Source organism: Dermacentor andersoni, chromosome 7, assembly GCF_023375885.2.
Source record: "Dermacentor andersoni chromosome 7, qqDerAnde1_hic_scaffold, whole genome shotgun sequence".
NCBI classification, from domain to species: Eukaryota; Metazoa; Arthropoda; class Arachnida; order Ixodida; family Ixodidae; genus Dermacentor; species Dermacentor andersoni.
Window position 1 is genome coordinate 40,232,348 of NC_092820.1, and position 10,444 is coordinate 40,242,791.

Here is a 10,444-nt window from a genome sequence, read left to right on the forward strand (position 1 = left end):
TGATCTGAAATTCTCGATCAGGCGGCCATTACTTCTACGAGAAATGAAAATGCATAATTGAATATGTACCATAATTACCCTAACTTTCAATAAAACTTCGACTGGGGCTAGTTGGTATGGCATCGTTATGTTTCCTGCGCTATACTGTTATACGAAGGACAAAAAAGAGACAGACATGTGGCGCAGATGTGTGTCTGTCTCTTTTTTGTCCTTCATATAACTGTATAGAGCAGCAAGCAGAACGACACCCTACTAACATTGTATTTAATTGTTTAAAGCACATATCCAAATCTATAAATTATAGCTGGAAAGTTCGCAAGGCGTATCCATTGGAACGAGTTCTCTGAACTGCACCAGTTTCGATATATTAATATTCGAAGTAACTCGAACGGCAAGTGATACTTCGAAAGTTAGTATCTTGAAACTGGTGCAGCCAATGAATTCGTTTCAAGTGAATACGCCTTCCGAACTCACCGGTTATAATTTGCAGATTTTAAATGTGCCACGAATTGAATCAATAAAAAGTCAATTAGCGTATTTATGGCAATCATTCCAAGAAACAATTTAATTTCTCATAGAGGTAATGAGTGACTCATAGAGGAATGTAGATCAAGAGGTATAACTGTGTTAGCTGCACAGGCAATTTTTACAAATTTTAGACCTCCTCAAAAAGAATAGGTATATTTGCACCGAATTAATTTGTTGTACCTCGTTGTGCGTGTTGTCGCACAACGGAGACAGATAAGCAGTTGTTTAGTTAACAAGGATGACAATAAGTAATGAGGTGTGTTGCCGGTTTATAATTGTTCAACCCAGAAGAATAAGGAGCTGAAAAGCGATAAGGGCTTATTATGATCGGAGTAGCAAAACGGTTGGTAAGAACCGATAATTTTTATAAGGGCTGTATAAAGCCCAATAAGGTTGATAAGGACGGATGAGGCTTCGTAAGGCTGAGATCGAGTTCCATAAGATTTATAAGGACCGATGACATTCGATAAGAGTCGAGTCAAGTCCGCTAAGGTTTTTCAGAGCAGATGAGGATTGGTATGGGTTGGATCATGTCTCATAAGGTTGAAAAGAACACATAAGTGTCAGAGCAATTCCGATAACATTGGTAACGACAGATAGCAGTCGCTCACGGATGATAATAGCCGGATCGAGCCTAATAAGATTGATAACGACTTGTAAAGTTGATAAGGGTAGATAAATGTCCGATCAAATCCGACCAGGTTGATAACGACTAATAAGGATGGATAAGGGCTTTTACTGGTGAGATGAAGAGCCAAAACATATTACAAGGTTAATAAAGCACACATTTATTGAATCGTTTACTGCTTCGTTAATCGCTGTAAAAATACATCACGTCCTATGCGTGGAGATGGGCAAGTGGCACAATGCCTAGACATATTTACACAACTCCAGTCGTGTTTCTCTATAATATTTACTTACTCTATCTCTAAATGGCATCGTAAGGCACAACTCAGAAATAAGTACACTAATCATTGTCGAATCTTTTCAGTTGTCAAAAAGTCAGTTGATTAAATATAGTTAGATGCTTCTTTTTTTTTAAGTGTCCTCAATTTTTTTGCCGAAGAGCGAGCCTGTACTTGGTGGTGTGTTAGGCAAAACAGATAGGAAAGATCATTCGAGCGAGAGCGCGTTGAAGCCTACCACCCAGTACAGGGTTAAAAATTTAAATAAAACGATGAATTTAATAAATAATGACAAGTGTGACCGACTATGGGATGCGAGAAAAGTAGATTGGAATGCAAAGACAGGATTGTGCGAGAAAGGGCAGAAGCCGGACGTGATGGAGTGAGCAATGATGGGAGGTGAGAAGAAGAAAAGCAGCGAGTCAGTGACGGAGGGAGGCGGAGTCATAGGAAAAGAAGAGTGGTGTGATATCAGGGATAAGAAGGGGGAATGAAGCGCAACGTTATGACCGCTATTGAAACACAAAATGCGGGACTGCCTTCACGACTTCTGGAGACTCTGCTGGTTTTTTGGGCAGGGGATGATGCAGGGCCACCGGAATGGACAGGAAGTTCTTACTGGAATCAAGGAGCACAGACTCGCGATGCTTGATTGGCCTACCGTGAAGTGGCTCTGGCTGCCCGGATCACTTGCAAACGCGCACTGAGGTAGACAGCTCACAGAAGCGGATGGAGCCATCAAGAAGTCTGCAGGCCATGTGGACTGTGAATGTGCTTCAATGCGCTTCCAGAGTCCAGCATCCCAAAAATGCTAGGCCTCCAGGGTGCGGCCTGCCTACCTTGTCGTGAGTCTGAATACTATAATTCTTAAAGTCCGGCGCTAGACGCCATCAAGTTGGTCAACTAGATTGCGTTGGTGTGGGGGAGGCATTGCGGCAGTATTAAAGCAGGGAAAGTACCAACGCGGCGTAGAGGACTTGTAGCGCCGCACCTCGGCACCGTGGCACGAAGTGCGAAGCCCAAGGTTTGCTGAGTTGTCTTGACGTCACGGACCGCGTGTAACGAGAACTCCGAACGAAGGCGTGACGCCTAGATGGTGGCGTTATCGGTTCCTGTAAGTGATTTAAGCTCGACTATCTTGCTTGTGCGCTCCTGCTTGTAGTAAAGCGGGTGACTCTACATTCTTAACTGTTTGGCGTCGTACAATTTGTCAGGGCCTAGCGTTCAATGTCATTGATAAAAAGCTAAAAGTTCACGCTGTCGGACAGTTGTGTTGCTGGCGTACTGCACAAGTTGGTAGTGTTGGGATTGTTGCATGTCGTTGACATAGATAAGGGATGGTGCTTGTTCAGCCACTCAGTCCTGAGAGACTTCTGATGAGGCCGCAAACTAGGGGGAGCTGGCACCGCGATACAATGCGCTCTGACTCCGGTAGTGCAGGCCACGGGACAGCTAGACGCGCAGTGGTCCCACAATGACCGCTTGCTCCACTTTTGGGAGGACAGTGTCGGCATCCACCACGACAAATGCATTGCTGAAATCGAGCTGAATGAGATCCAGCGCGGTGTGGTTGTCAAGATGGTTGCTCAAGAAGTCTGTGACGCTCGCTAATGCTGTTTCGCCGCTTCAACCGGAACGAAAACCATGTTCACTCTCGGTGAGGTAGTTGGGCTCCTTGAGGAAGTTGAGGGGCTCGCTGTTCAATAGCAGCTTAAATGTGCGGCCAAGAATTTAGGCATTTGGCATTTCTGCCAAAGGCGCAGCAATAAAATAGGCGTATTTATAGCATTGCATTAACCGCATCGTGAAACCTTCGCTTCACATACATTCCAACATGTGCGTTGGATCTGCATTACTTTTTTAGTGCGAAAGCAATACTGCTCGCACTTTCGGCCCATCGGTGGTCGTGGCGCCTCCTTACACAGCTGCGCGTCACGTGACCGTGTTACGTCACGCCAGACCGACAGACGGGGCCCCAGCTCGCGGCATCAATGGTGGAGGCGAAGCCTTGCGCGCCGCTGCTGCAGCGCTACCAAGAGAGGGTGCTCGCTGGTGTGACGTCACGCCAGACCGAGAGACGGGGCCCCAGCTCGCGGCTTCGATGGTGGAGGCAAAGCCTTGCGCGCCGCTGCTGCGGCGCTACCGAGAGAGAGCGCTCGCTGGTGTGACGTTACGCTAGGGGGATAACTGGGGCTACAGCTCGGCTCCACGCAGTGGTCGGCGCGCTGCCTTGCGCTATGTCGGATGATGTATAGCCATAAGTTTAACAAAGGGAAACCATGTCCACACCATCAGCCGAATCAAGGCGCAGCCAAGGCGCGCCATGCTTTCGATTGCTTTCGCAATCTTCCAGGCTTAACCAAGCTAAGCCTTCAGCCAATTTTTTTTTATGTGCCCGTTGATGTTTTCGCACAAGCAATACCATGGCGCACTTTACGTAGTTAATCGAATCAATGTTCGTCGCTTGCTGTCCCGCATGTCTACTCTCTTGCGAAACTGGTGGTCTGGTTCTGCAGAAAGCGGCTGCCTAAGCATACAAAACAAGCATATGCAACGCCCACATGAAAACCACGAAGTATAGCCCATCCGGAAGTCACAACCGTTAGCTTGATGAAGCGAGTGAGCGAGCCGACTTATACTGTGCGGGCCCCACCGACAACGGCGTCGATTGCACGTTCTCACCGATGCCGTGGTCATACGGCCGATTCAAGGCTCCGACGCATGCTACGTTCCTCGCTGTTGTCTGGCTAAAATTTGGTGTCAACGAGGCTATCGTCACCACATAAAAACCGCTGAGAAATTATCCTTGCCAGTTTCACTGTAAAGTAACTGTAAAGCTGCCGTCAGGAGCTTTACTGTGCACAAGTATATCCACATTACATTTAAATCATGCTAGTCATTTTGTACAAATAAATACTCAGAGCTTGACACATATGATCATTTACTTGAGAAATGCACGCCGCGTTAACTATGTCTGCTTTCGCTAAAGTAAGCAAGCTCTGCAAAGTTAGGGAAGACGAAACTTAAATTGGCGGTAAACTCGGATGCGCTCTTTTGAATATAAATACATGTCCAGAAGCTCGGTCCCCGATCTTTCCAATTTATCACCAAGAAAGGTTCTTCGCCAATATAGGCACGCGTCGAATCGGTCATGCGTTATTGTGCTCTTCAATGTATGTGGTTTAAACGTGGTCCTCAGCTGTCACTCATCGCGGAACGCTCAATGCCCTTCACGCATTGTGTACCGCGTTATGTACCACGCTGTCGTTAAAAGCTTTTGCTGAGGCACTCAGCGCGAGCTTTACGATTAATGCACCATGGCTGATAAAGCCGTGGGACATTTATATTAGATAAGCACCACAGCCGATATTTTGGGACACGCGAAGGAGGGCTACCCAACGCCCGCAATTGCGCCCTCCATTTGTAGCGCGCTTTTGGGCCCGTGAGCCATACGTCTTATGGTCTGAAAGTGTTGAGCATGGCCTGACTAGCCGAGTAACACCTACTACTTACTGAGCGCACTTGCAATTGATCACACTAAGAGACAGCACAATTTATGATTTTTTGTGCGTTGGAAAAACGAAGGGCTCATAACGTCGTTACTAACTTTACCGCAAGACGAGCATTACAGACATTTCCTGTCGGTCTCCCATAAACTTAAGGCCCAAGCGAATAAAGCGAGAGAATCATAAACAACAAACGCAAAAGCTTAGGCAAACAGGATTTCCTGTTATGATAGTGAGTGTTCATTTCCCACTATAATAGTATGTCGGCTTTTCACGACATCTTTAATTACGATCACTGGTCTAGATGGGCAAGTTATTCGAAATTACTCGCTAGGCGAGCTGCTGCTACCATTGCGTTGCTGCTGTCACGCTCTGGAGGGTGAGAACAGAAAGACAATGTTGCTAGGTCTACCAAACGCGCGTCTCTTTTGCTAGCGTACATCGCAGGACGGTGGGTCGAGGTACAGAGCAAGGCCCGTACAGAACACTCCCTGAACTAGGGAGCGACGCGAACAGATGCGGCTTTGCATCATGTCTAAACTTGATTTAAGAAACTCCAGCATTGTGATCACTGCTTTCGAAAGGTATCACACATGAGCCCCGGATGCAAGACGTTTCTTCTGTAAACTCCCTCAAACAAATAAAGCGTCCACTAAAAAGGTGCAGTTTTCATAAAAGTTACAATACACCCTAAAGCGGCACAGTGAAGTTGCATTGCAGCGGCAAAAACGAGCAATGACACCTGCTTACTTCAATGAAGGGTGCGCTCGATAGGGATGGTAGTTCGGACACGGCGGTACTCTAGGAAACTGGCACTGGAGTGTAGGCAAGCAGCGGAAGTCGACTTGCAGCGTCCATTCCCGAATGTGGCAATGCGACTTTTCTGAAGAATGCCACAGTGCGTACCACGCCTTCAGGAATGCTCTTTTTTAGGATAAACTTTTGTAGCAAAACGTTCCAATCATCCAATTCAAGATGGATAGAAAAGTGTTACTGCTCAAGCATTTAGACAATCCGCAGGCTTTCCTTCGGTTGTAACTATACATCGTACAAAAACGACAATTGCGACATTTGATGATTCACCTGTGTTACCAAACTGAAGCGGCTCTTGCCCGAACTAAACGGGCCGGAAATGCACAAGGAAGGTCATATCATGCAAAGTAGACAGGACGAGTATAGTTATAAATGTGAAGCGTGTATGCTTCTGGCTTCAGAGAGGAAAGCAATAGTGCGGCAAAGCTGTAAAAAAGAATTGGAGCCGCCTTTTCCACTTGTTTACATTGAAGGCCGGTGTTTCCGTCGCAGAGAAAGCCTGATCAAGCATGGGGTATTTTGTTCCATGTTTTATTCGAGTTTTGTTGTGTCACAACATTGCAATTCAGGGAAGCGGCAAGCACTTGGTGAGGACCCGAGTAACACATACACATACACACGCATGTATATATATATATATATATATATATATATATATATATATATATATATATATATTTATATATATATATATGCTGTATTTGCACGATTCTACCTCAAACATCAGCTAATGAAACCTGAGTCGACTTGTACCGTGTTGAAACAACGTTATTGAACGTACAAAGACGCACAGACGCACACACAGCTCAACATTTAGCGGATAGTCGCTATCGGACTACGACGACACTTCCTTTTCGTTGTCTACCGACCACAGAAAGTCATCTTCAGTTCCATTGAATGCATTAGAAATGACACACGTACAGCATAGTGGAACTCGGCGACTGCTGACCGAGGCGTAACAAAACAACGTCCGTCCGATGGCATTATGGCTAGCTACCTCGCATAGAGGTGCTTTTCTTTTGTGGTAAAAAGCGGTTTCGCTTTTTATTTTGAGTAGAATTAGTTGTGATTATAACGCGCATTCACATTTGACGGTAGGTTTCATTAGAAATGATGCACGTTATAAACACGCAAATAGGGGATATATACATAGATGTACAGTAATCATTACCCCGCACTTCCATCAAAATTGTTACGGATGACTGTGTGCTTATTTACAGATTAGGGATGGCAGAGGTGATCGATCAGGAAGAGTGCTGTTGAAATGCTGCTGCTCACCCCTGAGACCGTCGTCGTTCCGTTCTTCAACCTCTTTTTCTCGCCACGTTACAATATAATATATAAACAAGAGCAGAAGGGAAACAGAGCGGCTCGATGTTGTTATTCATGACCATATAAAGCCAACAGAAATTACTTATTTCTTTATATATTTGTTTGTTTGTTTGTTTGTTCGTTCCATTGTTTGTTTGTTTGTTTGTTTGTTTGTTTGTTTGTTTGTTTGTTTGTTTGTTTGTTTGTTTGTTTGACTGTATTGGGGCCCTTTCGCGTTATACAGGGGAGTGGGCCACACAGAAATAGGGAGGAAATATATTAACAGTTCACACGGAATATTTTCTAGTATTCAGTGGAACAATGCTAGCTGGAATGGTATTAGCTACAGGACTATCAATGCAAAATATAAGCAACATAAATATAACCAGCATTACTCTACAAATGCTTGTTAACATACAGTGTTAGCTAGTCTTTTTTGATAATTTTCATTGGTAGTAATAGAAACGATATCAGCGGGAAGTTCATTTCATTCATTCGACGTACGAAGCAAAAAATAAGCGTAACAATGGTGGTGTGTTACGTGAACAAGTTCTAACTTTATGCTGATAATCAGTACGGTGAGATAAGTAATATAGTCGCAGCGTGGATTTTCGGTAAAGAGTAGGGTGCAATACAGCTTATGAAAAAAAAATGATGGCGCGAGATCCTTCGACGTGTTGCCAGTGACTGAAGGCCCAGATTTGATTTCATTGAAGGTACGCTCGCAGTATGGTTGTAGTTCGAAAGAATAAAATGAGTTTCGCTCTCTTGGGTTAGTTCAAGGGAATGGATTAAGTTTTCGTCGAAGCAGTCCGATATAGCTGCAGTACGTTCTGAGTTCGACATTAACGGGAATATACAAAACAGTAATATTAGAGGACATCGAGCACGAGAAAAGTTAGGTGGACGTATGGCACCAAGCGGTTGTCTTTGTTAATAATGTGTTCAACATGATGATTGCACGTTAGCTTCCATGGTATATGCACGCCCAGCTGCTTATATGAACTTGTCGTTTATAGAGCAATGTCACTCAGTTAGTACACAGGCAGGTTATCGTTAGATCGCGATACTCTCACAGATTTACACTTGTCCACGTAAAGTTTCATTTGCCACAATCGGCACCAAGTGCTGACGTTATTAAGGCCGGCGTGAAGCGAGGTGCTGTCATGTTGTTTAGTTATTTCTCTAAAGATTACACATTCATCTGAAATTATGTTCGTCACATGTTATCGCTGAAGGTAAGTCATTATTACGGATAAATAATACTAGAGGTACCAGAACGAAGCCTTGCGGCACACCTGACTGAAAGTGGCTATCAGGTGAGTTGAGACACTTAGCTGCTACGAACTGGGAACGATTGATGAAAAATGACTCTATCCACTTTAGAAGATTACGATGGCGTTTTAATTTGCTCAGTTTCTAAAGTAAACGTTTATGACACACTTCGTCAAAGACCTTTGAAAAATCAAAAAACACGCAATCGGGAAAAGAAGAAAGTTCACGGATCTTGTGTAGTCTGTGAGTAAATGTTAATAATGTGCATTCACATCATAAATATTTGCCAAATCCGTGTTGTGATGGCGAAAAAATGAATTAAACTCATGAATATGTGCAACGTTGCCAACAATACTACGATCTAGTAATTTGCGGCAGGTATTGGTTAGTGATGTGGTGCAATGATTTGTAGATGATGTCTTGCTGCCAAATTTGTGCAGAGGAACAATTATTATTATTTTTTATTCTGACGGAACAGCACATTTTTTTTTTTAGATTAAAGGTACATCCCAGGCTCCGACCGGAGCCTGTGATGGCGATTATACAATAAAATACGTGATGAGCATGAACAAGAACACAGGAAAGTAACAGTAAGCAGAACAAAAGAATGCATCATTATGCACTCTCAGTTCATAATATGTGCGTATAAGCGCTCACGGAAATGTTCACGGTTAGTGATTGAAACAATGGCATATGGAAGATCGTTCCAAAGTGCGATGGCTTGTGGCAAAGCCGAAGAATTGAAAGCTTTAGTTTTACCAAATATGCGTTTGATGCTGAGGTGATTATTAGGGCGCCTGGATGCACGTAATGGTTTTTCAAGTGGCAGTGGGGATGGCGTTACGCTGTGAATATATTTGTGTAGTAAGCATAACAGAGCAACAGAATGACGAATACTTACCGTCTGGAGTCGAATGCCTAGCTTAATTTTTCTTATACTGGAATGGCGACATGTGGCGAGGTATTCTTTAAATATTTTAGTTATTATACTGAAATCACAAGAATAGATGTATTTTCAGAAATTCAGCACTGATGTTAGCAAAGCGCAGGGTCAAATGTATCTTCAATGGATCTATTAGTCGAATTACAGCAGGAACTTCAACAGTAAATGGAGTCAAAGTTAAAAAGAACCTTTCTTTAACTCGTGTGACGTTTGATGCTTGAAAACGCGCGTGCAATCCGTTAACGACTCATATTGCCGGTGTCTAAAAAATAAAACGCTCCGCAGTGATTTTTCTCAATGGGGTCTCTAAGCCTGAAATGCAAGTAATTTTTTATTGCGCTTTGCTTCATGTGGGCCGGATGTACACATATGTAGCTGTGACGGCTCATTTTGACCGACGAACTGGCTTACCAGGGTCATAGCGACAAAAATGTGACAGTCAGGACTCAAATAACAAAAAAATTCTCCCACGTGCAAGTTGTAACGTTTGTTGATTCACTACTCGGCTGTCAACCTCGGCTTGCCACGAGAAGGGCACGTGTCAGTTGCAGTGTGGCAGTACGCTTTCCTGGCTTTCCTTTTTTCCTGTCTCTGCCACATGTGCGCCTCACACAGCACAGTTTTTTGAAATATTGCCTCTTCGGGCGTCCTTTTTATATTCAAATCTAGTGTGCCCGTGAAGCTGTGACAGGGAGTAACAGTCAGTTCTTATTTGTGCTTCAGTCAAAACGTACGCTCACTTCACTGGTAAGAGGATCCGTACTACTATACCCAGGCACGATGGCTAATTGATTGCAGATGTTTTGTTTAAGGACATGTTCCTTTGCTCAGAACTTAATGTAAAACAGAGCCTATTCGTGAGGAGCATGATGTTTATGTAGAGTTGTGGATGATGTTTATGTAGGATGTGGGAGTGCTTATGTTTGAATCACTAAATTGATAAAAGCTAGGGTCTTACCTGCAGAAGTTTGCGCCGACAATTATGCGTTATATGTGCAGGCAATGTTTGTAAACCCCGAGTTTGGCAGTCTTCAAACTTTTGCACTTCCAGCTTAGTAATTAGAAAAACACGCTTTCGTCTTGCTAAACGGCAACCACATTTTGATTTCGCTTGTTGCGGAGTAATCAAGTGTGTTGAAACTTGCAAGTAAACTTTCTACATA